The sequence below is a fragment of the Oryctolagus cuniculus genome, chromosome 4 (genome assembly GCF_964237555.1).
Source record: "Oryctolagus cuniculus chromosome 4, mOryCun1.1, whole genome shotgun sequence".
Taxonomy (NCBI): Eukaryota; Metazoa; Chordata; class Mammalia; order Lagomorpha; family Leporidae; genus Oryctolagus; species Oryctolagus cuniculus.
This window is the reverse complement of record NC_091435.1, coordinates 89,548,791-89,574,348: the sequence shown is the minus strand read 5'-3', so window position 1 is coordinate 89,574,348 and position 25,558 is coordinate 89,548,791. Positions and strand designations below refer to the sequence as shown.

Here is a 25,558-nt window from a genome sequence, read left to right as displayed (position 1 = left end):
TTCCTGCTTTTAAGTAGCTAATCTGGGCAATACAATGGGGAAAGAGACACGTACCTATAATTCAGAGTTGAGTAAGGGACATTAAGAGACATTAAAAACAAGTACTGTAATGATTCAAAGTAGAAGAGAAACACTTATTTAAGATAGATTTCGATCTGGAAAGTCTTTATGGAGATCTTATTAATAATAAGGCATTTATAATAGACTGTGATGTTTATGTAGAATGTCAAAGGATAGAGAACAGGGAAAGGCATTTCAACATGAGTAAACAACTGAGGAAAATTGTCTTCACATGTGAGGGCAGCTTTACTGGAAGAACAAGTGTTTAGAATTAGATTTGGAGTAGTCAAAGATAAAAAATTAAGTCCAAAGTAGGGTGGGGTAGTACATGACCATTTTAGAGAAAAAGGATGACTTGATTCTTTAAAACTCCTTTCCAGAAACATCTCCTTCTCTCAACAAGAATGTCTATTTACTAGTTTGTACTCATGATATAGGTTGTCTGTAACGAGAGAGCTGGATTAGGTCAAGTCCCATTGAGCAGTAGGTGGCAGTACCTGCTACTCCCTCCAACCATGTCTCCACCTAGCCTTGATTCTGAGCAGTGTAGAATCAGGCCACATACTCATATTCCAAAGTTAATTAGACAGCTTGACAACAAGCTGCTACACTGCAACATTTTTCATGTCTAGAAGACCCACATCCTATTAGTGTAAATTCCTTATAGAGACTACATTGCAAAGCCAATTTTAGAACAGAGAAATCTAAGCCAAATCATCAAAAATCTGAGCATTCTTATCCCCCCCCGCTTTTTAAAAATAATTGACTGATTGATTTGATTTGAAAGGCAGAATTGTAGGGAAAGGGGGAGACACACTCACTCACACACACATACACACACAGAAAGAGAGAGAGAGAGAAAGAGAGATAGAGTCTTCCATCTGCTGGTTCACATCTCAAATGGCTGCAATGGCTAGGGCTAGGCCAGGCTGAAGCCAGAAGCTAGGAACTCCATCCAGGTCTCACATATGGGTGCAGAGAACCAAGTAGTTGGGCCATCTTCCACTGCCTTCCCAGTCACATTAGCAGGAACCTAGATCAGAAGGAGAGCAGCTGGGCCTTGAACTGGTACTCATATGAGATGCTGGTATCAAATTGGTGGCTTAACCTGTAGGGCCACAATGCCAACTTCATACCTCTACTTTCCTATGCAGAATATGTGCTCCCATTATAAAATAATACAAGGAATTCTTATTCTTTTCTTTTGAAAACACTCCATGAGACACTAGTGGAATTTTCACTTGCTTCTACTTGGAGACAGTAAAGCAAAGAAATTCTGTTGGGCTTTAATTAATCTGTGCACCTTGCCCCGTGCAATCAGATGAAGTCACTATGGAAAAGTTTGCATACGTTGGCATGATTTACCTTGTTCCTTCTGCTCTTGGAAGGAGGATGCTGAGGATGGTCAAATCTCTTCAGAATAAAAGGAAGATGATCAACATCCTAAATCCCACACTTCTCACTTTACTGTAAAAGAAGCTCATAGCAAATGCCTGTTTGCAGTTTGCATATTCTCAAAGAGAAGAAGGTAAATATTTATGTGTATACCTAAAATAACAGTTGCTTGTCACTTATTTCTTTTTATTTTTTTTTAATTTGTTTTGACAGATAGAGTTAGCCAGTGAGAGAGAGAGAGACAGAGACAAAGGTCTTCCTTCTGTTCGTTCACCCCCCAAATGGCCACCATGGCCGGAGCTACAGTGATCCGAAGCCAGGAGCCAGGTGCCTCCTCCTGGTCTTCCATGTGGGTGAGGGGCCGAGGCACTTGGGCCATCCTCCACTCCCTTCCCGGGCCACAGCAGAGAGCTGGACTGGAAGAGGAGAACCCAGCGTCCTTCTGGGATCCCGGCACCGCAGGCGGAGGATTAACCAAGTGAGTCATGGCGCCAGCCCACTCATCACTTATTTCACAGAGTTGAACATAAATTATCTCAAGTCATCATCTTATGTAGACTGGAGAGATATTAATAACCCAATTTTGCAAGTTAGAGGAATGAAGCTCAAAGACACCAAATCATAACAGTTATCACTACTATCAAATATTTAATATATAAGAGTTTGGGGTGGGGGGCATTGTGGTGATACGGGTTAAACTGCTATTTGGGAGGTCTGTATCCCACACCAGAATGCCCAGTTCTAGTACCGACTACTCCAATCTTCCAACCCAGCTTTCTGCTAATGTCCCTGGGAGTCAGCAAGTCATGACTCAAGTATTAGAGTCCCTGCCAACCACGTGGGAGACCACAATGGAGTTCCTTACTCCTGGCTTCAGCCTGACACAGCCCAAGCTATTGTAGCATTTGAGGATTTAACAGGGAATGGAAGTTTCTCTGTCTATGTCTCTGTCTCTGTCTCTGTCTCTTTGTATGTGTGTGTGTGTGGATATGGATGTGTTCCTGTGTGTGTGTGTGTGTGATTCTGCCCTTTTAAATACATGCATAAAATATACCGGAGACCTGAAAAGAAGCTTTCATCACCTTATAGGCATATGAATTGCCTCCTCAAATTTATATGTTTAAACCCTGATCCTCAGAACTTCAGAATATGATTGAATTTGGAGATTGGACTTTTAAAAACGAAATTAAGTTAAAATGAGGGCATTATGGTGGGGTCTAATTCAATCCATCTTCTGTTTGTCATTCCAGTAAGACAATGTTATAACACCAAAAGAGGCATCGAAGATGCATGTGCACAGGGCCATGTGAGAACCCAGCTAAAAGGCAGACATCTGCAAACCAAAGAGAGAAGCCTCAGGAGAACGAAACCTGCCAATACTGTGATCTTCAATTTCTGGGCTACAAATCTGTGAGAAAATATATGTCTGATATTTAAGTCACTCAGTGTATGGTATTTTTTGTAGCAGCCCTAGCAAACTAATATAGCACATTTTAAAACTGAAAATAACAGTGAGGTTGGCATCAATAACTTCCTTTGTAGCTGAGAAAACTAAAAACAACAAGTCATCTACTATGACTTTAACTTCAACTCTGTCTCCCCTCTGAACTCAGGCCCATAATCTCTATACTGTATTTTCCCAATGATAGGATCGATGACCACGTTTGCCAGTGAATGAGGGTATTCTAACTTTTGATTCAATTTATTTTTAGAAAACCATCATGAACTGACCTTGATAGACCCACCATGAATTACAAAGGATAGGAGAGAAATTTAAGAAAAAAATGGAGTTTCAGATGAAAACTAAAATGTCTGCTTTCCTTTGTAATTTCTCCAGGCAAGACTAAAACATTCAAGGCCAATGAGTGTTCTCTTGTAGGCAATCTGGGGTGACACATCTGTTTTTATTCATGGCACTTAAGCCTCCCATTTTGTTTTATTCTACAAAAGAGTTTGGTCAAGATCCTCTTCCTTAGGCATCTTCATTCATTTGGTTGTAAATAACAGTTTTTCCTAATGCAAAAAAACTCCCAAAGTGAAGATGTTTTCCTGTTATTGCTTTGATTCACAGATAAAAATCCTGAAAAACACTGAAAACCCAGAATGCTGGAGATGCAGACAGAGAAAGCTGCCTGGGGAATGTTACCTTTTTTTAAAAAAAAGATTTATTTATTTTTTTGAAAGAATCAGAGAGAGAGAGAGAGAGAAAGAGAGAAAGAGAGAAAGAGAGAGAGAGATCTTCCATCTTCTGGTTCACTCCTCAGATAGCCCCAATGGCTGGAACTGTGCTGCTCCGAAGATTTCCCACGTGGGTGCAGTGGCCCAAGTCCTTGGGCTTTCTTCTACTGCTTTCCCAGGCCATAGTAGAGAGCTACTTTCAAGCGGAGCAGCCGGGACTAGAACCAGCACCCATATGGAATGCCAGCACTGCTTTACCTGCTATGCCACAGCACCAGCCCTGAGAAATGTCATCTTAAATTTGTAAAACAGACTTTTTTTAAAGATTTATTTTATTTATTTGAAAGAGTTACAGAGAGAGGTAGAGACAGAGAGAAAGGTCTTTCATCTGCTGGTTCACTCCCCAGATGGCTGCAATGGCTGGAGCTGCGCAAATCCGAAGCCAGGAGCTTCTTCTGGGTTTCCCACATGGGTGCAGGGGCCCAAGGACTTGGGCCATCTTCCACAGCTATCCCAGGCCATAGCAGAGAGCTGGATGGGAAGAGGAGCAGCCAGGATTGGAACCAGCGCCCATATGGGATGCCGGCACTTCAGGCCAGGGCGTTAACTGCTGCGCCACAGTGCCACCCTCTGTGAAACAGATTTTTTAAAACTCCATAGACTTAAAAACTTAAAAAGACTCTGCTCTGATAGAATTAAAAAGGAAAGAACGATCCAAAATGGGAAGCGGGATACACAGCAGACTCATAGAATGTCAGATGTCCTAAACAGCACTCTGGCCTCAGAATCAGCTCTTAAGGCATTTGGATCCAGCTAAAAAGCACATGAGAGTATTTCAGGCATGGAAAGCCAAGACACTGTGGCAAAAAAAAAAAAAAAAAAAAAAAAAAAAAAAAAAAACCTAAAAAATGAAAGATTTCTGTGAGTGAGATCCCAGCGGAAAGAATGGACCATCAAAGAAGGAGGTACCTTTCTCTGAAGGGAGGAGAGAACTTGCACTTTGACTATGGCCTTGTCTAAATAAGATTGGGGTTGGTGAACTCAAAGGGCTTCCATAGCCTTGGCAACTCATGAAAAGAGCCTCGGATGACTGACACCATAAACAAGAGTGTCAATTGTTAAATCAACAACAGGAGCACCTATTCCCCATGTAGGATCTCTGTCCTTAATGTGTTGTACTATGCGAATTGACGGAAAAACTACTACTAAAACAGTACTCTATACTTTGTGTTTCTGTGTGGGTGCAAACTGTTGAAATCTTAGTATACACTAAGTTGATCTTCCATATATAAAGATAATTGAAAATGAATCTTGATGTGAATGGGATGGGAGAGGGAGTGGGAGATGGGAGGGTTGAGGGTGGGAGGGAGGTTATGGGGGAAAAAGCCAATCTAATCCAAAAGTTGTACTTTGGAAATTTATATTTATTAGATAAAAGTTAAACAAAATGAAACTCTGCTCTGATTAAATTAAAAGCAAAATTTCTAATAATTCAGCATTGGGCTGAATTATGGCACAATTATATGATAGAATATTATAGGGCCACTGATAATAATATGGCATGTCAAGATGCTAAGATATATTCTTGAAAGAACAGGTCTTCAAAGAAGGAGGTACCTTTCTCTGAAGGGAGGAGAGAACCTCCACTTTGACTATGACCTTGTCTAAACAAGATAAGAGTCGGAGAACTCAAAAGGCTTCCATAGCCTTGGCAACTCATGACTGGAGCATAGGGAGATAGATTACTGATGCCATAAACAGGAGTGTCAATTTGTAAAGTCAACAACAGGAGTCACTGTGCACTTACTCCTCATGTAGGATCACTGTCCTTAATGTGCTGTACATTGAGATTCAATGCTATAACAAGTACTCAAACAGTATTTTTTACTTTGTGTTTCTATGGGGGAACAAACTGTTGAAATCTTTACTTAATGTTTGCTAAACTGATCTTCTGTATATAAAGAGAATCGAAAATGAATCTTGATATGAATGGAAGGGGAGAGGGAGTGGGAAAGGGGAAGGTTGTGGGTGGGAGGGACGTTATGGGGGGGGGGAAGCCATTGTAATCCATAAGCCGTACTTTGGAAATTTATATTCATTAAATAAAAGTTAAAAAAAAGATATATTCTTGAGTGGAAAAAAGAGCAGACTATAATACTATGTATAGTAGAGTAGGTAATTCATAGGAAAATTTTATACATTAGTGTTTTTTTTATTTGACAGGTAGAGTTATAGATGGTAAGAGAGAGACAGGGAGAAAGGTCTTCCTTCCGTTGGTTCACTCCCCAAATGGCCGCTACGGCTGGAGCTGCACCAATCCGAAGCCAGGAGCCAGGTGCTTCTTCCTGGTCTCCCACACAGGTCTCCCAAGCACTCGGGCCATCCTCCACTGCCCTCCCAGGCCACAGCAGAGAGCTGGACTGGAAGAGGAGCAACCAGGACTAGAACCTGGCACCCATATGGGATGCTGGCACCGCAGGCAGAGGATTAACCAAGTGAGCCACGGCACCAGCCCTATACATTAGTTGTTAATGGTAGTTATAGTCAAGTAAAAGCAGGGAATTTATAATTAACTAATTTGCTTTTATCATGCTTTTTAGTTTTAGGAACATATTATATATGTATATGGTATATATAGAAACAGAAATATTAAGTAAAAAAAGAAAAATTATTTCTCAAATAAACAAACATTCATGGAAGGAAATGCTTTGCCTTGGAAGATGATCTGACAGGGCCAGAGTGAATGGGTTCTACAGTTTATATCAGACTAGTGAAATTCGGAAAAACTGTGTTGGTATAGGTAGGTATGTGTTTGCAGACTCTTGGTGTGTGTGTGTGTGTGTGTGTGTGTGTGTGTGTGTGAAGGGTATGATATTTAAATGCATAAAGAAAAACAGCTGTGGGGAACTTTCTTATGAGCTCCTGTTTCCCTTAATCTGTTTACCATCGCTGCAGCCAGAGTGATCTTTAAAAGTGCAAATCTCCTTTTACCCCTCTCCAATTTAAAATATTCAAAGGCTCTCCACTGGTTTGAGATTAAAGTTAAAATTCCTTACAAGACTCACCAGCTCCTGCCTGCCTGTCTCAGGCTTACCTAGTCTCCCTTTCTCATTACTTTGCTTTCTAAACTACCACTCTACTTTTTTTTAAAGATTTATTTATTTATTTGAAAGTCAGAATTACACAGAGAGGAGAGGCAGAGAGAGAGACACACAGAGAGAGAGAGAGAGAGAGAGAGAGAGAGAGAGAGGTCTTCCATCCGCTGGTTCACTCCCCAGTTGGCCACAATGGCTAGAGCTACGCCAATCTGAAGCCTGGAGCCAGGAGCCAGGAGCTTCTTCTGGGTCTCCCATGCGGGTGCAGGCACCCAAGCACTTGGGCCATCTTCTACTGCTTTCCCAGGCCATAGCAGAGAGCTGGATCGGAAATGCAGCAGCCGGGACTCAAACTTGGGCCCATATGCGATGCTGGCACTGCAGGCGGTGGCTTCTGAACACTTTATAATGCCTCTCTCAGAGTACTGCAGTCATCCCTGGTATATCTAAGTTCTCCACTGGTCCTCCAGGGCAGAGGTATGAAAACATTGCTTAACAGTATGCAGAATGTTAAAAGACTTTGCAAGACTTATGACCCAGCAATCCCACTACTAGGTATATACCCAAAACACATGATTACATTGTATCAAAGAGATACCTGCACCACTGTGTTTATAGCAGCTCTGTTCACAATAGCCAAAATATGGAATCCACCAAGGTGGCCACCATCAGATAAGCAGATAAAGAAACTGTAGTATAGATATGGAATATTATTCACCTATAAAAATAATAAAATTCTACAATTAGAGCAAAATGGATGCAACTGAAATATATTATGTCAAATGAAGTAAGTGGAAAAAAGAAAGACAAATACTGCATGTTCTTTCTTACATGTGGGAGCTAAAATTTAAAAACTGAAGAAACAAAAAAGAAAAAGCAAAAAACAAAAACAAAAAAAGAAATTCCTGTGTGTATCAGTATTACTGAAAATAGAGTTTTATAACTTTTTTTTCCACTTTTGTCAAACCAATGGTTAAGAATGTTATACTACTATAGTTTTAGTGATCTGTGATTACTTTAAAAATTACCGTATATGGGTGAAAGTCATTTTTTCAATTCAATTATTGTTTATAACTATTGTCTATATTCCCACTAAACTAGGGTCTTTTTGCTTTTTACTTGTTAAACTTCTTACTCGGTGAAGCATTAAACCTTTTTACTGCAATGCACATTAAAATATCCTATCTCAAAAACTAAGAAAGGAAGGAAGGAAGAGGGAAGGAGGGTGGCAGTGGAAGAGGGAGAAGAAGAGAGAGAGGAACAGAGGGTAAGGGAGAGAAGGAGGAAGAGAGGGACTATTTTATATTCTTAGAAGTGTATTGCAAACTATATTGAATCTGGCAAAAACTAATTTAAAATTTAGACATAAAAAACATAAAGTATTTGCAAGTTAGAAAAGCAATTCGTTTGTAGAAAAATCAAATGGAGCTTTCTCCTCGCTTTTAATTTGAAGATGTGCTCAGCTCATGAAAAGCTGTGTCTCTACAGGTGTGTGTCCCTGATTGTTGATGCTCCCCGGGGAACTCTCTTGCTGCTCATATAGTTGTCCATTCAGCAAACATTTATTGAGGGCTCCTCAGTTACCAATCAAACATGAAGGGCACAGGGGACACAAGTGTGTCTCTCAATATATATCAATATCATGTAATAAGATATAGCATTGTGAAAGTTACAGAAAATAAATGTACAAGGTAATGGTCAAGAATGATTCAAGTGCAAAAGAGAATGATATCAGCATTCACCGAAGGAACAACTAATTCAAAATAGGTGGTATTTATTATACCATTAAATTTTTTAAATGGGTTTTTAAAATTACAGCACTTGCTTGATAGTTGTTTTCTCTTAAGTCTAGCTAAAATTAAACTAGTGAGTCATTTTAAGAATTTTTTAAATGGAAATAAACTAATGCCAATGTGAAGGGTCTTTTAGCCATCTTTAATGAACTGTACAGCATTCTCTTGAAAAGGCTAGACTTCAGTCAGCTACTGGGTGATGGCCATGTCCCTGGAAGGACAAAGTGGAGCTGTCTTCTTGCCACGTGGAATGGGACAAGGGTGAGACATGTAAGACGAGAAAAACAGACAAATAAAACTTGTGAATGTCAAAGAGAAAACAGATTTTCCTTGTAAATATTTCTCCTCAGAACTTTTACATCCTTAAGAGAAATGATGATTTTAACAACCGTGGGTTTGCCTGCTGCTGTGTTTTCAAATACCTTTTACAGGACCAGAGAGTAAGTAAATGATCTTGGCTGCCAGATGCTAATGGCTAGGAAAGATCCACAGGGGAAAAAAAAGCTATTATGATTCAATCAAATCATCACCCTATCATATCTTTAATGAAATATTGCACTAAGACCAAGAATTTGGTGCAGGCAGTTTATCAGCAAATCTCTGCTTTGATCTCATTTAAAAAAATAGAAAAAATATGTTACCTTTCTGGATATTTTTCATGAACAAAATTTCTCTATGGCAATTTAATGTCTATTAGAGGGAAAACACTTATATTGGTCAGATATAGACAATATTTTAATATTTGCCTTATGAGAAGTACTTATTACTTATAGGTGAGGAATTAAAAAAATACAGTATCCATGCTGACCTTTGATGCAAAGATGGGATAATAATATGAAGAATGGTATTCAGCAAAGGATTATTACTCTAAAAGGTTGATTGAATGAATGAATACATATTTCAAGTCTTTGTGAAGTTAGAGATTTTCTTGTGACTGAAATTACTTTCCCATACTTTTGTGAAAATAATTTTTATCCCTTCAGAGTAGCAAATTGACAGGGGACAAACAGGTATAGCTATATGAGGAAGTGTACCACTTGGGAGACAGAAGTAAGACTCTGAAGAAAGGGGTGCTTGGGATCAGACTTGATGGATAGTTAGGGTTTGGCAACTGGAGATTGACAGGCTATCTGGGGGAGGGGGTAACTGTAACTGACAGAAGTAGAGTGCCCAGACAGTGAAAGCTATGCTTTGGGAAAAGCACTCTGATTGGTTGCAGCTGAGGCCAAAGGCTGAGCAGAAATGGGAAATTGGTTTGGGAAGTACAGATGCATTCTGCAGGTATTCTGTGTATGTGTGTAGATGCCAATCATGAGTCCCTGACATCTTCAGTGGCTTGACTAAAAATGAGAAGCTCTGCTTTCCCAATCCTATTAGGCCTGTAACTTCTCCAGGGTCTCAGCCATTGCCTGGGAATCATAATCATTGGGCTCTATTTCATGCTTCCCATACCCTCAGCCAATGTCTTCAGAACCATAGCAGCTTATTTTCTAGATGTATGAGGAAGGAGGCAGTTTTGGATAAAGGGAACATAGGAAGCCAGGCCAACAGGTAACACGGATTCCAGTTCTGCTTCTGTGGGAGACCTGCCGGATGATCTTCAGCGAGTTGCTCACTACCCTCTGCATTTGCTTCTGAATCTGTGAAAAGAAGGGGATGGGCCAGATGATCCCTAAAGGACTTCCAGACTGCTACATTTACATATTTAGATTACATAAGTTCTAAGAAGGAAAGGCATTTTAATCAGGTTAATCTGTTATTGAAACTGCATTATGGGGCCGGTGCCGCGGCTCAATAGGCTAATCCTCCGCCTTGCAGCGCTGGCACACAAAGTTCTAGTCCCGGTTGGGGCGCCGGATTCTGTCCCGGTTGCCCCTCTTCCAGACCAGCTTTCTGCTGTGGCCAGGGAAGGCAGTGGAGGATGGCCCAAGTGCTTGGGCCCTGCACCCCATGGGAAACCAGGATAAGTACCTGGCTCCTGCCTTCGGATTGGCGCGGCGGCCATTGGAGGGTGAACCAACGGCAAAAGGAAGACCTTTCTCTCTGTCTCTCTCACTGTCCACTTTGCCTGTCCAAAAAAAAAAAAAAAAAAGACACTGCATTATGAAAGCTATGAAAGGGTGTTGCAGTACAAAAAAAGCATTACTCAGAGACCCTTTACTTCTCTTCACTCACTGAAGAATAATTCATTCCCATCCCAGAGCCTTTCTTCCACGCCAATAAGACAGTGTTCGATAAGAGAAATAGCACTCATCTGACACAAACTCTTTCTTTCTTATGCATTGTTGTTTGAGCAACCTTGAACTACTGCTCAAGATAAAACTCTACTCAAGAATGGATCCAGTCCTTCTAATCTTTATCAAGCTGGCATTGCTATGATCTAATTTAGCTAGGCATCATCATGGGGAGCCTGAGCTCATCCTACAGAGTGCAGAGGGTGAGTTCCTCACTATTTCAATATTTTGAGTAGTCCCTGAATTAGCCAGTGACTTTCAAGAACTGTCTGGTACAATTGCTACATTGCTGCCTGCTTGAAATTCTACCATAAGGATAAGGCTGCAGATATAAAATGTCCATTGGAAGTAAACAGGTCAGTTCTGAAGCTGAGGTCTTGTCTTGTGTAGGTACAGGGAAGGGATGTTCACATTGTCTTCCTGGTGGAAAATTTTATCTTAGAGTTCAGGTATGATGGTAGGTCTCTTGTAAACACCTCTGCTCTTTAGTTTGTTGTTCTGTCTCTCAAATGTCTGCTTCAAATACTGTTCACTATGACCGTGGTTCCTTTCTTTTGAAGGGAGAAGAAATTACAACATACAAAGTTGGTGGGTTTCCTATTGTATTTCAGGTTTTGATAGGAAATAAATCCTAATATGTTTCAATTGCTTCATATGCTTAAGGGGAATAAAAATACCAAATCTTAATTTTTATTGTTTTTATATGAAAAGTAGTGAAAAGAATGCTACTATAATAAGTTAAACACAATGTGTTTAATATATTCACATTGAATCTCAGAGACTGTAAAATTATTTTTAAATTTCTTTATTTGAGAAGTGGAGAGACAGACAGAAGGGCAGATAGAGAAAAAGAGAGCCCCCATCAACTGTTTAACTTCCCCATTGCCTCCAACAACCAAAGATGGGCCAAGCTAAGGCCAGGGGCCAGGAGCTCTATCCACATCTCCCACATTGGTGGCAGAGACCCAGGTACTTGAGCCATCACCTGTTGCCAACAGGATGTGCATTAGCAGGGAAGCTGGAATTGGTGGTAGAGTTGGGTGTTCTGTAAATTGTTCTATGACTTCTTCTGGTATATACTTAGTGACAGGAAATTTACTGTCTTCCAAACATCCCATTCTAATGTTGGAAATCTTTGGTTATTTGAAGCCCTTTTTTTTTTTTTAAAGATGAATTTTAAAGGTGAATTTACAGAGGCAGAGAGAGAGAGAGAGAGAGAGAGAGTCTTCCATTCTCTGGTTCATTCCCCAAATGACCACATGGTCAAGTTGGGCTGATCCAAAGCCAGGAGCCTGGAGCTTCTTTCAGGTCTCCCATGTGGGCACAGGGGCCCAAAGACTTGGACCATCTTCCACTGCTTTCCTAGGCCACAGCAGAGAGCTAGAATTGAAGTGGAGCAGCCAGGACTCAAACCGGTGTCCACATGGAATGCCCGCACTGCAGGTGGGGGCTTTACCTGCTATGTCACAGAGCCAGGCCCTCAAAGCCATTTCTTAAGCTGAAAAGAATCTAAGAATTCCAATCAACTGGTCTCTGTTCTACAGATCACAGTCATCCCAAATAAATCTAAGGTAGCCATTCAAGTATGAGAATCCTGAGTCTTTCAATAGAAAGTATTGGTCCTTTAAGAATATCTTATAAAGGCCTGGGCTGTTGATACCTTCATTTTAAAACCAGATGCATTGCAGTGCTATCATTATCATGAGTCCTGCACATTTCCTCTGTGTTCCCTTACATTTGTTCTTTAGTCCCTTTCCAGATGTCCTGTTACTTAAGAATCATCACTCAATATCCTAAAGGATTTTGCCCAAAGAAACAGTGATACATGATACAGAGGGCACTGTCATTCCTTTTACCTTCATGAATCAGCCATGACTGAAGCAGTGAAATTCTATTTAGTAGTGTAAATTGAAGCCACCTCATTTGCTCTTCTAGGGAAAAAAAAAATTCACTGTTGGTTCTCTAGTTACAAAATTTGGGAAGTAGCCCAAAAAGAGTTTCAAAGAAGAGATATTATTTCCAGAGGCTAAATAGCACACACATGGGATACAAGAGATCTGTTGACTATAAGGAGCCAGCAACAATGTGGTAAATATATTTGACACCTGACAATAACCAAAACAAGTCACAAAGACAGCTTGGATAATGGGAAATGGATTTAAAAGAAATTCTCTGCTGGATTTCTCCTTAGCACATTCAGGGCCAGCAGAACAAAGTTATGTGTTTGCCTTTGAGCCACACCCCTAAACCACAATGCATTATGCATGTGGTTTGAGATGTTGAGTGCTGCTGATGCTACAGCCCTTGGAAGTCTTGGAACAGTAGTCAACTTTTTTTGTGTGGGTTCACAAACAGATGAACATGCAATTTCTCTACTGTTTGTTTCCTGAAGGGTTTCTTTCTTTTATTTGAATTATCCTGCCTTTGCGATTAAAGTTAAATTGCTCAGGATGCTGGAATGCTGAAAATTGATCCCAAGAGGACAAAACAGTTCCTCTATGACAGAGAAAACTGTTAATACTCTAGATAAATTTGCTCTCCTTCCATACATACATATACATGTATGTAGTAATCCAAGTATAGCAGATATAAACAAATCAATCAAAATAAAATCATTTAGAATACTTTTCTCATGAATTGTCAGGTGACTTAGGTCATAGCAATTCTGTAGTTCTTTATGAATTCAGTCTCTGATTATGAGAACTGTATAGGCAGCTAGTCAAGAACTATCTGAAAATTTAAGGAAGCCCTGTCCTACTTGGCAAAGATAATTTCTAATAAGAGGACATCTACTTAAAGTTATTTTCTCTGGGGTAAGCATTTGGCGCAGCAGTTAAGATGCTGCTTGGGATGCCTATGTTCTATACAGGAATTCCTGCATCAAGTCCTTGCTCTGTTTCCAATTCCATCTTCCTGGTACATACCCTCGAAGTCAGAAGGTGATGGCTCAAGTATTTGTGTCTCCACCATCCATGTGGGTGACCAGGATTGAGTTCCTGGTTGCTGGTCTAGCCAGGATTGAGACTGGCTGGTCCCAGCACTGGATGTTGTGGGCATCTAGGGAGTAAACCAACTGAGGGAAGGTCTCTCTCTCTGCATTTCAAGTAAATAAAAATTAAAGGAAAATCTTTAAAAAGTTATTTTCTCAGTCATTGCAGTTTTTCTTGTTGAACTAACTATTCACACTTTGCCACCAGTTCAATCTTTCTTTCATCCAGACGCACATTTCTGCAAAGTAATAATAATACCAGTGGTGACCATGTGTTGTGCCATCTTGGTAAGCACTTTAAGATCATTATCATATTTAATCTCTTAACAGCAATATAAAGTATAAGTTAAAAGTCTCATTTTTATAAATGAGGAAAACAATATTTGGATACATTAAATATTTTAGATCTTCTCAACATACTACATTATGCTTCTAGTTTATCTTTTTATAGGCATAGGAGGTAGTGAACTATAAGTGTGTGTTGTTATATTTCTGCATACATCACTTCAGATGTTATATTCTCTTCAGACAGCCATCTGTAACTCCTTATACAGTAACAATCCAAGCTATTATGGAAATACATGCAGTGATCTTAGTGCCACTATGATATATATAAGAAGAAACTACTGAATTCTACACTGCTCATCTGTCTCAAAACACACATGACAGTCTGGGAACACAGTATGACCAAGGACTCCCCTGGGAAAACCAACAAAACTATTCTTTATTTCAATAACTGAAGGTTAGGTGTAGTCAATATTTGACCTGGTATTTAAGGTTAGTTAGACAAACAGAAGAGATGCAAACTGAAATAGGACTGGCCCTCCCAGTGTCTGTGAATACAGACTCCTCTTAAGCAATGGAGATGAATGATGCTGATGTTATTTTTAACCTACATTTTCCTCTGGAATGAATGTCTATTTTTAAGTAAAAAAAAAAAAAAAAAAAAAAAAAAAGCCAAGGATTCCTTTCCATTCCAGAAGTATGGTGTGATAGCTTCATATTTGGAATTCAGTTTAGTTCCTAGAACTGAGCAATGGTCAAAATAGTCAATGGTATTGGTTCAGTTGGTTCAATAATTTATTTATTCACAGATGAGAATACCTCTCTATCCCTAAATCCATACATATCAATATACCTTTATTTATTTATTATTTAATTTATTTAAGAGACAGAAAGGGAGACAGAAGGAATTCCCAGCCACTGGTTTGCTCCCCAGATGAACACAACAGCAAGGACTGGGCTTGACCAAAGCCAAGAGTCTGTAAAGCCATGAACATCTCTCACATAAATGACAGGGATCCAAGACCTTCAGTCATTATCTTATACCTTTCAATGTCTGCATTGCCAGGAAGTTAGAATTGGGTGCTGTAGCCTAGAATTGAACCTAAGCATTTGATATGGGATACCTGCATCTTAACCATCGGACCAAATACCCACCCCTTTCACAGCAATTTTTCATGCCAGTGGCTTGTTTCTTTGAAACAGTAAGAAGATAGATGACCCAGGTCTGTCTTGGACTTATGGAATCTCAACAAGTTGCTTCCCTGTGATCCTAGTTTCAAAAATCTCATTCATGAAACATCACAGATGATCTCTACTCAGATTATTTCAAGGAGTTGCTGTGAGGAACTACTGGGAAAATCCACGTAATATTGCTTAGAAAACAAAACAACAAAGTATATGCACCCACAAAACCATGATTGGAGATGTAAGGACTTGCCATATGTTTCATGCAATGTTGAGTGCTTAGGAAGGACAGACATTCAGGATATGTCAGTGATAGAAGGTGAGAATGAAATTCACATACCTTGTCTAGGGGTCCCAGTTCTGCCAGTGGTCATGATCATTGGCAGCAGGATAGGACCCAAACTTGAGGACTTTGATTAGAATGGATCATAGGCTTTATTTCTATAATACAGCAGGAAGCTCTCAAATTAGTTCAAAGTTTTCTTTCATTACCTGTGATGGCTACCATCTTCAGAAAAGTTAAGGCATTTGATATCATGCTGAATTATTAGAAGTTTTATAGGCAGCCAAGAAATCTAAGGCAGATATTTCAAAAGCACTAGGCATAAAACCAAGAGTAAGTTTTAGCACTCAAATGTGTGATCTTGATAATGTAAAAGTCAAACAGATTTAGAAGAAAAGTAAAATACAATATTCCTTTTGGGGAAGAAGGGAAGAACTTTCCTAATACCCAAATGTACCTTTCCTATTCCATTTTAATCCAGCCTTTATTCTTATTTTTTTTTCCAATTCAAGTAGTTTACTGTAACAACAAATATAGTACCAGTGGTACCATCAAAAAAGCCACAATGAGTCCTTCAACCTTTTCCTCACAGTATCTCTCTTATGGTTCAACAGACCTGACGTTCAGGTCTCACCTTAAAGCCAAAGCTTTGCCTATTAAGAAAGCCTCCTATGCCTGAGAAGTCCAAGATAGACAGTAAAGGATCACAGTTTAGTGTGGGCCTCCAGTGTGAAGGTCATCCAGGGGTGTTTTTTTTTTTTTTTTTTCCCCTGTGCAAAGTCTGGCCGGGCAGCCATAACACATATGCAGATTACTTTAAGCCTCCTGAAGTGCCTGAAACTTAGCTTGCCTTTTGAAAAGACTTCTTATTAAGAAGTAATTTTCCAAGTAGGAATGGGCTGTCTCAAAAATGTAAAACAAAAGGAAGCAATGCCTACAAATCAAAACTGGTTCAAAACTGGATTATTGGGTTGTAAGGAACTTTTAGGCATACTCTAGTACAAACTTCTCAATTTTATAGAATTAGAATGGGGAAATAACTTTCCCAAAGTCACTTGGGAAATTTCAGTCCTCAGGACCCAAACTATCTTCGCCTTATAGAAGGCTAGTCTTCCAGATGTTTAGTCTAACACATTCCAAATTACAGACATCTGGAAACATATTTATACAACATATAATGTGAACTATTTCCAAATAATCAGATATTTACTTTAAAAAATTAATATAATAACAAAAATATGTGGGTGATTTCAGGGATTTCACACCCTTTATGCAGATGTTTTAACTTAGTGGAGAAAAACATAATCAGAAAGAACAAATGTAGTTCCCTTTCTCATGCATAGCTTATTAACATAATAATTTGCCGTTGTCTCCACTTAGCTTTTGGCATTTTTCTTAAGCTTGGAAAAGAGAACTTCAATTGGCCTGTTTTAATTTGTTTTTAAAGTTTTCCTATTTTGATTCTTGGGTTTTAAAACAATTAGATTTTCAACACTGTCATGATGCATAAATCCAAACCAAATGGAGTTTTTCTTTCATAATTTTCTTTTTTTAAAAAAAGTAACTTTCTCTTCTCTGCAAATATTTCATTCCCAAATTATGTAAACTCTTTGTCGTCCAGTTTTTAAAAATAAAATCCATACTTCTGGATTAAGTTGCACAGATTTGAAATATTCATACACATAGATGCCTATCCAGCTGACTGTGTATCTGCCCACTCATCCATTCATCCATCAATCCATCCAGTCACCCACCTACCAACCTATTCATTTCTCCAATAAATCTTTAAGGAGTACCTTTCTTGTATCAGGTATAGTCCTAGGTACTAGTGACTCAAATATGTAAAATATATGCAACATCTGACCTCATTGATCTCTTCTAGTGGCACTTAATTTGCAAGTTCTGGACTTTGTTAGACAAATAACTGTGGACAATTACATAACAGTATGTCCATTTCATCTGACATTACAGAATAGTTCCTAAATGTTGCCAATGGTACTATATTGCATATCCATTCAACAAATACCTTATGAATACATGTGTTCATCACTATTTTAGGTGCACACTAATGAAAAAAATTATCATAGGATTTAAAAAAAGATATAGCATCAAACTGGTTTTGAAATCACCATGTCATTCAGTAATGGCTAACCAGACTGCTCTCAATAATTAAAGATGAAATGTACTATACATTTATAACAAATTATAATAATAAATGTCAGTTAATATCCTCCAAATAATATTCCTTATAGCAAACATTAGGTTCTTAAATTTGGCAAGTTTAACATTTGTGATTTCAGCTCTTTGGGAATGACCCTAAAGGCACTGGGAGAAGTGATAGATATGGGATTTATCCACTGTTAGGGGATACTGTACAATACTAGTAATGGAGTAATCTTTATTTTTTCCAAACATAAAGAAATACTGTTTGGAAAGATAAAAGATTTCAAACAAATAATGTTAGAAAAAACAAATAGCATTATACTTTTCTATGACAGTATTAATAAACAATAGTGTCAATAAACAAACTGACTTATCAAAAGGTAAAAACAAAAGCAAAATAGAAACAAACCTTAAAGAGACTCTTTAAAAAACTATATAATCAGTACTTTATCAAGTCATTTATGCTAACTCACTTGGCACTAAAAATAGACATACAAAGTGCATACAAAGTGCAAAAAATACAGTCTCCTTTCTGAATGAATAATTTGTCCATCTGAATTTTTTACTCACAGTCACTTGAAGTTTTTGTGCCTTTTTATTCTCTGTAGAACAAAGCCCATAAACTGTCACCTTTTATTTTTCTCTTTTGTTGGCTAAAAACAAAATTGTCTTTTTCTCAGAAATCTTTGTTCCTCATCTTTAGTTATTGATCGTCAGCTTGGTGACTGTATGCCCTGAAACTAAATTGAGTGGACTTAAATACTAAATTTGTCATTTCCTAGCTCTGTTGCCTCAGGTGAACTAATTAACCATTTTGTGCCTCATAGAGATAATAATAGTACTCACCTCTGAGGGTTGTGAAGATTATAGAAATGGACATTTAAGGAATTGGAACTGCCCTTTGCATGAAATAACTGTTTCAGATATCAATTAATTACTTCTCATCTAACTCTTCTCATACTTCTTTAATTTGAAGACCAAAAATTGGTTAAAAACAATCAAGTAGAAGTGTGTGTCAAAGTATAATAAAATCAACTCAAGCTGTATTCACACTGTATGTTTAGAAACAGGTTCATTTATAAATGAATTAACACACAAGTCTCCATCATCATGCTTGGAAGTATTTATTTGTGCTTCCAACAAAGATCAAGATGAGTTGCAAGTCAGATGTACAGAAACCATCTCAAGATTATTTTGAAGAGCTAAATTTAGAAATTTTCTACTGAATTTACAATACCCTTTCTAAGACAAAGGAAAAAGTAGACTTATCTTTTAAGTGAAGATGACTTTTAGAGTTGCTAACTTTATTTTATTTTTATTAACCATTATTTCCTAGACTCTGCAACCCTTTTAGAGAGGCCATAAGCCAGTTTACAAAATCTGTAGCATTTCCTTTTTTCAAATGAAACTTAACAGGAATTTATTGTAATTTTTACATAATGAGTGTAAACTGCAGCAAATTCAGTTGTATCTGTTCAACTTTTTATTTAAAAATGGGATTCTTAGAAATTCTTACATTATCTTCTTCATGGCATTGTAAGGATTAAACTGAAATGAGAAGAGTTTTGGAAACTAAATGTAGCATACAGTATCGATTGTGGTAGTATCCTAATCTAGTTTCTCAATCAGTGAAATGTGTTATATTTTCTGAGTTTAATGAATATTTGTTGTTGTATGAAGCTAAGAAATGAGGAAGGTTAGGCTAAGAGACAAATAGTTAAATTTTATTTCAAACGTGAGTCCTTTTTAAAAGCCAAGCATTCTTTCAGGAGACTTACAAACTAATTAATTTAACTATATAACAATTTATAATTGTCATCCTTATTGAAGTAAGACAAAACTGAGGCACAGAGAGTAAAAGTAGGACTTTCCTTTTTTTGATGGAGACACTCAAAGGAAGTGACAGCTAGACTTGTATTTTTTTTGTAGTAGCGTTCCACTTAGGCATATTGGGTAGTAAAGCTTTCAAGGGGTTGGATTCAAAGATTTGCCTGAGAATTTGAACACTAGTTTTCACAATATAGTTGAGATTTGGAAGTTTCTACAGGATTTTACAGTTGCAGATATAAACAAAAATATCGGGAAATAATCATATTTATTTCATGTGATTTCAACCATCTATATAAAATATTTGAAAACAGAAAGAAGCCAGACACAAAGGGCTTCATATTGCTTAATTCCACTTACAGACTTTCTGCAATGGGCAATAGAGGGATAAAGAACAGATCAACAGTAGTCAGGAAAAGGGAATATGATAGGGCTGTATGTGGGAATTTTCAGGGCTGATGGAACTGTATTGTATCCTGATTTTTGTGTGATATGTACATGACTCTATGCATTTGACAAAATTAATAGATTTAGGGGCCAGCATTGTGGCAACACCTGTCTCTCCCTCTCTCACTGTAACTGACTTTCAAAATAAATAAATAAACATACAACTCTTAGAAAAATCATAGATCTATATACGAAAACAGAGACTTTTTAAAAGAGTTATATTTATTTGAAAGCCAGTTACAAAAAGAGAAGGAGAGACAGAGTAAGATGTCCTCCATCTGTTTAACTACCCAAGTGACTGCAATGACCAGGACTGAGCCAGTCCCAAGCCAGAAGCCAGGAGCTTCATCTGTATCTCCCACATGAGTGGCAGGGTCTCAAGTCCAGGCCATTAGCAGGCAGCTGGATCAGAAGTGGAGCAACTGGACACAAACTTGTAGCCATATTGGATACCAGTGTCACAGTGTTACCCACTATGTCATAATGCAGGCCCCAATAAAAGGGAACTTCAATATATGAAAAGTTAAGACAAATTAAAAATTTTAAATATTGAATGCATCTGGTCAAATTACCTTTTTTTTTTTTTTTTGGACAGGCAGAGTGGACAGTGAGAGAGAGAGACAGAGAGAAAGGTCCTCCTTTGCCGTTGGTTCACCCTCCAATGGCAGCTGCGGCCGATGTGCTGTGGCCGGCGCACCGTGCTGATCCTATGGCAGGAGCCAGGTACTTATCCTGGTCTCCCATGGGGTGCAGGGCCCAAGGACTTGGGCCATCCTCCACTGCACTTCCCTGGCCATAGCAGAGAGCTGGCCTGGAAGAGGGGCAACCAGGACAGAATCCGGCGCCCCGACTGGGACTAGAACCCGGTGTGCCAGCGCTGCAAGGCGGAGGATTAGCCTAGTGAGCTGCGGCGCCGGCCTCAAATTACTATTTTTTCTTATTTTTGATTTTCTTCTTTGTCAACAAGAAGTTGATAAAACAAAGAATTTAGTGCAAGAAGACAAGTGTTTGAACTTTGATTTCCACATTAATTGTTTCATGACTTTAGGAAAACACTATAACCTCTCTAGTTCATTATGTCTATAAGAATGTTTAGGGGCTGGCATTGTGGTGTAGCAGGTAAAGCCGCTACCTGCAATGCTAGCATCCCATATGGTCACCTATCTAAGTGCCTGGGCCCTGGCTATTCACATGGGAGACCTGGAAGAAGCTCCCGGCTCCCAGCTTTGGCCTGGCCCAGCCCTGGCCATTACAAACATTTGGGGAGTGAATCAGTATATGGAAGATCTTTCTCTCTCCCTGTCTATGTAACTCTGGCTTTCAAACAAATAAATAAATATTTAAAAAACAAACCAAAAAATAAAGGATATTTACCACCCCAACTAATGTCATTGTATCTGGGACTTGAGTCATTGCATAAAAAATCCTATTGAAATTTTATATGAATATAAGGTTTATTAAAGAGACATTTTGAAGTTTTAAATCCTTAAAGATTAAAGAGTCTTAAATCCTTCTGAAATGTTTGCTGTCTTTTGAATATCTGATTCAATTTTGTAAAACATCCTCACTGTTGGTCCCTTTTAATCCATCATCCATGACCTACAGAGCAATTCTCAATCATTCATTAATGATCCTAGGGGGTTCCTTGTTACTTCTGCTATTTTATTAATAGTTAATCACAGTCATTGTCTTAATTTACACTAAAGGGCACTGATAACTCAAAATTATTCCCATTTAAACAAGAGAAGAAAGGCCAAGAGCAATTTGCTGAGCTTGAGGGGATGTGAAGCAAACCTAGATCTTATATTGGATTGCATTATTGGTACTTTTTCCCTTAACATGTGGTGCTAATTAGTAGTGAGATCTGAAGTGGGAGCAGGGCACAAGAGGTACAGACAAGTTATGTATCCAATTGTTAAGTAGTTTAAATTGTACACAGTAGGCTTCAGTGAAAAGTCTCTGGAAACTATTTGCCAATTGGATGAGTTTCTATCCCATTATTTTATTCTATTAAAATCACTGTCTACTCTCTTTATTTCCACATCATTTTACTTTCCATTTTTCTACATTCAGAATAATTCCATTTAAAATTCCTACTTGCTGAAATTAACTCTTTCCTATATGTTCTCTAAAATTAACTGCTTTCTAAAACACATGATTGTCTCAAACATTTTCTCACTTTTTATTCAGCATCTGATTACTTATTTAAGACATTTGGTGTTAACCAATGATATATTTTATATTTCTTGTGTCTCCAAAGAGTACATATTACCTACATCTAGACTACATATATGTTTGACAATAAATTGCAATGAAATTCCATCATAAGAGAGTCCAAGGGAATAGAACAAATTATTTTACATCTTTGAATTCTGCTGAAATTATTATTCATTAATACTTAGTAACATTTTACTTGGTTTCTCACTTTACATTTGACATGCTGTTTGTACATATATTATTATTTCATGCTTAGCATAATCTTGTGAGATCATTTCTTTTAATCTCCATTCTTAAAACAATTAACATGGAGGCTGGCATTGTGGTGTAGCAGGTTAAACTACACATGTGACATCAGTACCCCACAAGGTTGCTGCTTGTGTCCCAGCTGCTTCAATTCTTCTTCTTTTTTTTTTTTTTAATTTATTTATTTATTTGAGAGGTAGAGTTACAGACAGTGAGAGGGAGAGACAGAAAGAAAGGTCTTCCTTCCGTTGGTTTACTCCCCAAATGGCCACAATGGCCAGAGCTGTGCCAATCTGAAGCCAGCAGCCAGGTGCTTCTTCCCTGTCTCCCATGAGGGTACAAGGGCCCAAGAACTTGGGCCATCTTCTACTGCCTTCCCAGGCCACAGCAGAGAGCTGGATTGGAAGGGGAGTGGCCGGGACTAGAAACAGTGCCCATATGGGATGCTGGCACAACAGGCAGAGGATTAACCTACTGTGCCACGGTGCCAGCCCCATGCTTCATTTCTGATCCAGCTCCATACTGATGTGCCTTGGAGAGCAGTGGAGGAGCCCAAGTGCTTGGGTCCCTGACACCCACGTGGGAGACCCAGAGGAAGCTCCTGGCTCCTAGCTTCAGCCTCGCCCAGTTCCAGCTATTGTGTCCTTTTGGGGAGTGAACTCTCTCTCTCTCTTTCTCTCTCTGGATCTCCTTCTAACACTTTGTAACTCTGAAATTCAAATAAATAAATAAATCTTTAAAAATTAAAACAATTAACATTGAGCTTAAAACATTATTACCTGCCTAAGAATCCATGATAACGAAACAGGAAATTCAACTAATAATCTAAGGCCAAATTACATTGATTCTTATTCTCTCTATTTCATCATAAATCTCACTCATTCAACATACTTCTGACCTTAATTCAAAGTACAAATTTGTATTTTCCAGTCCAGTTCCCTCCATAGAATCTGAGAGAATCCAGGGATACCCTCTGCTCTGACATTGACTGGTGATCATTGCTTTATACTATAATATAAATTAGACAGACACCATGCTTTCTTAAATATATTGATTCATTGGTAAAGATTTCCAAAGGCATGGAAAAACTGAGTCTTCATTCTCTGAGAAACTAAGTTGATATTGGAAAGATATGAAGAATATATTTACTTGGTATTGGAATAAAATTTCAACTAACAAAAAAGTTATTATGGATTGCTAGATGCAAAGCCCAAACAATAGCAATAATTTCTATGCTTGCAAATCTTTTATGGCTTATTCTGGCCAATCACATAGTGCATCTCATGTGACAATCAGTCGGGAAGGGCATTTCATCTGACCACTGGGGGAAAGAGATTATCAACCCATGTTATATATAAAAATATTGTAGTTGAGTTGTCTCTCTGGGATCACACAGCAGGAAAGGAGACAATCAAGGGTTATAATTTATTCCTTTTCAGTGTAATTTTAGGATATTGTCACTAAACATACAATTTTCCCTAAAAAGAGAAGCCAATCACAAGTAAAAATCTGTATTAATGAATGTTATCATTACCAGATCATTATTTTTAGAATGTACTATAAGTTTTAGGTTTCTCCCTGGAAAGATGCTCAAACATATACAAATTCATATACATGTTTATGGGCTTCATAGACACTGAAGCCTCAAGGAGAATATGGATCTCAGGGAAGAATTTTTGTTCTGGATAGGGTCCACAGAAAAAAGAATGTTATGATCTCATATTTTAGCATATGGATTGACTTAGTAATACTCCATGAATTTTTCCACTCAATTTTAATAACTCAATATCCCAAACACATGCATCCCATTTGTGTAAAACTACTTTCTTCACGTAGCTATTGACCATCATAGATGAATGTAGATGATTCTATAATAAGACATTTTAAAAATCAATATGTTAGCAATTTAATTATGGATACTGGATCTAGTTTTTTTTTTTTTTTGCCTCTCCTTTAGTGTCATGTATTATAGGCAATCAATGTTTGATAAATGAAATCTTTTTTAAATGAGACAATGGATTATTCCTATAGTACTGTAAGCATCAACATGTACTTATATTCATGGATTTTAAAAAATTTGCAACAGAATAAACTCATCTTTTATTTCCATTTCACCACAAACTGAGGTACCTTCCTAAGTTGACACAAATGTTCATCTACTGTGCTTTTTTTTTTTTAAATAAATCTCTTTTTTTTATATATTTTATTTTTTCACAGGCAGAGTAGACAGTGAGAGAGAGAGACAGAGAGAAAGGTCCTCCTTTGCCGTTGGTTCACCCCCCAATGGCCGCCGTGGCCGGTGCGCAGCAGCTGGTGCGCAGCAGCTGGTGCACCGCACTGATCCGATGGCAAGAGCCAGGTACTTCTCCTGGTCTCCCATGGGGTGCAGGGCCCAAGCACTTGGGCCATCCTCCACTGCACTCCCGGGCCACAGCAGAGAGCTGGCCTGGAAGAGTGGCAACCGGGACAGAATCTGGCGCCCCGACCAGGACTAGAACCCTGTGTGCCAGAGCCGCTAGGCGGAGGATTAGCCTAGTGAGCCACGGCGTCAGCCCATCTACTGTGTCTTATAACACAGCAGTCAAGAACTGGCCCGAGGGTGGCCATTGTGGTACAGTAGGTTGAGCCACCATTTGTGATGGTCACATCCCACGTTAGACTGCCTGGTTTGAGTCCTGATCCTGCATAGTCCTACTCTGCTTCTAATTCAGCTTCCTGCTATTGTTCCTGTGGGGAGATCTGGATGGAGTTCCTGGCTCCTGGCTTCAGCCTGGCCCAGGCTCAGTCTTTGGAGAGTGAGCCACTGGACTAAAAATATCTCTCGTCACCCGCCTTCTCCCTGACTCCCATCACTCTTTCATATTAAATAAATAAATAATCTTACCAAAAAAAAAAAAAAAGGCAGAACTGGCTAAACATGTATTCTTGATTGGTCCCAAGCTCCCTGGAGAATGTGAGTGAAAAGCACACAGGGTAGCACAGAATCTGCTGGCACTGTGATGTGTGACTGTTGGGGTCTCTTCCTTCCCCTGGCATGCACACCGCTTCCAAACACCAGGCACACTTCTGCATCATCTCAGCCACCCCACATACCCTCTTATATAAAGAATAGATAGGCACAAAAACTAATTGCATAAGGAAAAGAATGTGAAAACACAGAA

General features: G+C 38.6%; 1 protein-coding gene and 1 long non-coding RNA gene across 2 annotated transcripts in view; both read right to left on the bottom strand.

Moving 5' to 3' along the window:
• Window positions 1–25,558, bottom strand: part of P3H2 (prolyl 3-hydroxylase 2) — a 165,795-nt gene that overhangs the window by 57,637 nt on the left and 82,600 nt on the right. The gene's annotated exons all lie outside the window — the stretch shown is intronic.
• Window positions 1–25,558, bottom strand: part of LOC138849320 (uncharacterized) — an 83,217-nt gene that overhangs the window by 13,041 nt on the left and 44,618 nt on the right. The window lies entirely within an intron of this gene.